This window comes from Microcebus murinus, unplaced genomic scaffold (assembly GCF_040939455.1).
Source record: "Microcebus murinus isolate Inina unplaced genomic scaffold, M.murinus_Inina_mat1.0 scaf017_hap2_Mmur4.0, whole genome shotgun sequence".
Classification (NCBI taxonomy): Eukaryota; Metazoa; Chordata; class Mammalia; order Primates; family Cheirogaleidae; genus Microcebus; species Microcebus murinus.
The window spans coordinates 103,505-107,740 of NW_027438963.1; the positions used below are offsets into that span (position 1 = coordinate 103,505).

General features: G+C 63.5%; 1 pseudogene; it reads left to right on the plus strand.

Annotated features, from left to right (window-relative positions):
* Positions 1-278: 278 nt before the first annotated feature.
* Positions 279-397, plus strand: LOC142867555 (uncharacterized; annotated as a pseudogene).
* Positions 398-4,236: the final 3,839 nt, after the last annotated feature.

Sequence of the window (4,236 nt, forward strand, 5' to 3'; positions counted from 1 at the left end):
AGGTCTCCACCTTGGCGGGTCCAGCCGTGGAGGCGCATCTTGTGTGAGTGTGAGTGAGTGAGTGAGTGCGTGTGAGTGTGTGTGTATACAGAGACAGCCCCCAACCCCGGCCCGCCGCTCCCTGCCCGCCCCGCCTGTCACCTTCGTCCCTCGGAGCCCGCGGGACCCGGCCGGCGAACTCAACAGGCCCGACCCGGCGCGGGGCCTGGGGCGGGAGGAGGCGGCGGGGAAGCGCAGAGAGGCTCGGCTTCTTGAGCGGGGCAGGGGCGCCCTCCGCCGTCCACGGCCACACCACCCCGAACGCGCCCGATCCCGTCTGGTCTCGGAAGCTAAGCAGGCTCGGGCCTGGTTAGAACTTGGATGGGAGACCGCCCGGGAATACCGGGTGCCGTAGGCTTCTTCTTTTTTTTTTTGCCTCTGGTTCTGTCGCGTTTCTGGGAGTGCGGGGGCGGCCCGGGGTGGGGGGGACCCCCACCCTCGGCGCCCGCCGCGGTGCCTGGCGCCCCAGCCCGCACCGTGGGGCCTCCTCTTGTCCCGAGCCGTGACACCGCCGCCACGCGGCAGCATGCCTGGCTTCTGGACAGTCAGGTCTCAGACCAAAGGTCTGCTCTGTGGGAGCCGACACGCTGGAGGAAACCTTGAGAGTCTGAGAGGGGAGGGAGTTCCAGAAGAAGGCCAGGATGTCATTTTGAGGGAGTATGTGACCAGAACTCCTCCCGTTGCTTTTGGGGTTCTATGGGCTACACGTAGGAATCTTTGGTGGTGGCACCTGATGTTCGGGGATCCGGAGTCACACCCAGACCTGCTCCACAGGCCTCCTTTTACTTTTCTCTTCGGATTCATTTTTTTTTTTTTTTTTGAGACAGAGTCTCGGTTTGTTGCCCAGGCTAGAGTGAGTGCCGTGGCGTCAGCCTAGCTCACAGCAACTTCAAACTCCTGGGCTCGAGTGATCCTTCTGCCTCAGCCTCCCGGGTAGCTGGGACTGCAGGCATGCGCCACCATGCCCCGCTAATTTTTTATATATATATCAGTTGGCCAATTAATTTCTTTCTATTTATAGTAGAGACGGGGTCTCGCTCTTGCTCAGGCTGGTTTTGAACTCCTGACCTTGAGCAATCCGCCCGCCTCGGCCTCCCAAGAGCTAGGATTACAGGCGTGAGCCACAGCGCCCGGCCGGATTCATTATTTTTAAAAAGTGTCTCTTATCTCTATTATTGCATTTTCTTTTCTCTCTCTTTTCAAGCAGATGATGGGAGTCCAAGTGTTAAGGTGACATGTGTTGCCCGTGCCCCCCTCCCCCCCCCCCCGTGTTCTTATTCATTTACCTCTCATGTTGTTCCAGCATATTGTGGGGGCACCAATGTTAAGGTCGGGTGCGTTGCCCTCTCCCAGCCTCCCCCCTCGGGTCAGAGCTTCAAGTGCGCCCATCCCCCAGTCGGTGCGTACCCACCCCATTCCTAATGGATGTGTATGCCCATCCCCTCCCCCCACCCGCCCGACACCCACCCGAAGAAGGTGATTCCTCTGTGTCCACTTAGGTGTCCATCGGTTCGTACCCATTTGCTGGTGAGCGCGAGCACGTGGTGCTCGTGTGTCCATTCTTGGGATACTTGGCTTACTGGAACGGGTTCCAGCTCTGGCCAGGAGAACCACGAGAGGTGCCCCCTCACCGCTGCTCCTCATAGCCGAATAGCACTCCGTGGTGTCCACGGGCCACATTTTACTTACCCACTCGTGGGTCGATGGGCACTCGGGTGGCTTCCAGGTCTTTGCGATTGTGACTTGTGCCCTGACACTAACCCTAACCCTTACCCAGCCCGTCTCCTCCACGGCCCCTGCCTGACTGACTCCTTCCCGCCCGGCCTGTCACCTGTCACCGTCCTCTGCCCCTGCCTGACACGCTCCTCCCCGCCCGGGCCGTCACCGTCCTCGGCCCCTGCCTGACGGGGCTCCTCCGTCGCCTGGGCCTTCCAAGGGCTTGGTGTGGACGCTGGTTCCAGGACGCCCTCCCAGGAACCCGGTAGCAGGGCGGCCGCAGCGTCTCGCGCAACCCAACCGTCCGCCGGCTGGCCGCCGTCGCTAAGTGGCCTGCGGGGGACGTGCTCCCGCTGTGCCGTGGGGGCCCAGCCTGGTGTCTTCTCTGAGGCCCCGCGGCTGCCGCTCCCCGCAAGGGGATAGCCGCGGAGGTGGGGACCGCCTCCTCATGGGGACGTACACCCAGCTCTCCACGTCGGATTCCGGGGCTCTCTGTCCTGCCAGAAGGCCCAGCTGGCCTGCGGGTCCTTAGAGTGGCAAAAACATCCGAAAACTGAGATTGAGGGTCCGGTGGGTGTCTGCACTTTTGTGCTGGGCTCCCCAGGGAGGCCCGGGGGCTGGCTGGACAACGCGGTCTGCTGGGCTGGGGGGGGGGTTTGGAGGAGCAACTGATGCCCTTTGCACTTTGGGTAGCAAGTGTCTGAGGTGTCTCTGGGCCCTGTGCCATGTGGGGGCGGGGGCGGGGGCGGGGTGGGAGGAGGAGGAGGAGGAGGAGGAGGAGGAGGAGGAGGAGGAGGAGGAGGTGGGAAGGGCCGTGGCCTGCAGTCGTGTTCCCCGGGGTGGCACAGCATGTGGCTTCTTCCACAGGCTGCTTGGCCTGGGCTCCCTGCACCTGGGCCTTTGGAGGACTGGCCCTGTGCTTGCCAACACTTCCTGCAGGGACCCAGAGCTGGGAGGTTGCATCTCTCAGCCCTGGGTCGGGCAGAGCCCCAGCGGGCCAGGCCCACAACCTCTCTCAGCAGGGGTCCCCCAGAAGGCTCCTTTGGGACCAGGATTCTCTTGCGGGTGACTCTTTAAGGTCTGGCCCCTGGATGGAGGGGCACCAGGAGTAGAGGAGCAGGAAGGGGAAGGGGGTGGCCATGCGAGGGGACACTTTCAGGCCAAGTCCCAGCTTCAGTCTGATCCTCCTGGGAACGCCGGGGTGGACATCACACCTCCTGGTTGCCCCGCTCTGAGACCAGGAGCCGGGCTTCGCATTCCCACAGCAGCCAGTCGTGGGCTGAGGACACCTGGGGCGTTGGGAACTCCCTGGCTTCTCCTTGGTTTAACATCTGGAGCTGCTTGTGAATTGTGCCGCCACACACACCCGAGTGCAGGTGTCTTCTGCACAGACTGCGGGCCTCGCTCTTCTGAATGCCGCTAGCTCGCGACCCACCCACGGGTGAACCTGGTCAGGGTACTTTCTCTCAGGGGCAGACTCTGATCCGGGCGGGCTACCGGTGTCTCTGTTTGCTCCTTTCTTTCTTCCACTTTGGGAAAGGCTTCCTTACTGGGTGTGGAAATCTCCTATGCCTTTCCTCGCCTATTCTGTCAGCTCTAAAATTCTCTTTCGGTTGCCACCCTCACAGATGGATTAGGAAACTCTTTGCGGTGCACTCATTAGTGAAATGACCTCAATGACGCTGGAATCCAATATCCAATCGCCGATTTTTGGCGAGTCCACACGCCAGGGTGGTTGGGGTCCAATGCAGCCCCGGCCAGGCCCAGGCCCCTTGGACTGGGCCACAGGAGGACACAGAGGAGGGTCCCGGCCCCCACGGTAGGTAGAGGTGCGGGCAGTTCTCCAAGGGCTTGGGTGTTTTCCAGAGGGAGGAGATGGAGGGGACTGATTTCTTCAGCGCCCCACAAACCACGCCACCCCACCCCACCCATGGGACACATCCCGAGAGAGAGAGACGCCCCATACACTGGCTCCCCTCCCCCGTGCGCTGTGCCCCAGCCCTGGCCCGGGGGAATAGGCGGCCGCCAGGCCACAGGGTGGGGGGCGCAGCTGAAAGGGGTTGTGGGGGAGGGCCGCCCCTGGCTGGGGTCAAAGGGCGAGCGCCCCGCCCCTCCCGCCCGTGCGCAGTCAGCGGCCCCGGCGCGCTGGGGGTGGGGGGCGGGGAGGTGAAGGAGGCCAGGCAAGGAGAGGAGGGGGGCTTGAAGGTCTCCACCTTGGCGGGTCCAGCCGTGGAGGCGCATCTTGTGTGAGTGTGAGTGAGTGAGTGAGTGCGTGTGAGTGTGTGTGTATACAGAGACAGCCCCCAACCCCGGCCCGCCGCTCCCTGCCCGCCCCGCCTGTCACCCCCGTCCCTCGGAGCCCGCGGGACCCGGCCGGCGAACTCAACAGGCCCGACCCGGCGCGGGGCCTGGGGCGGGAGGAGGCGGCGGGGAAGCGCGGAGAGGCTCGGCTTCTTGAGCGGGGCAGGGGCGCCCTCCGCC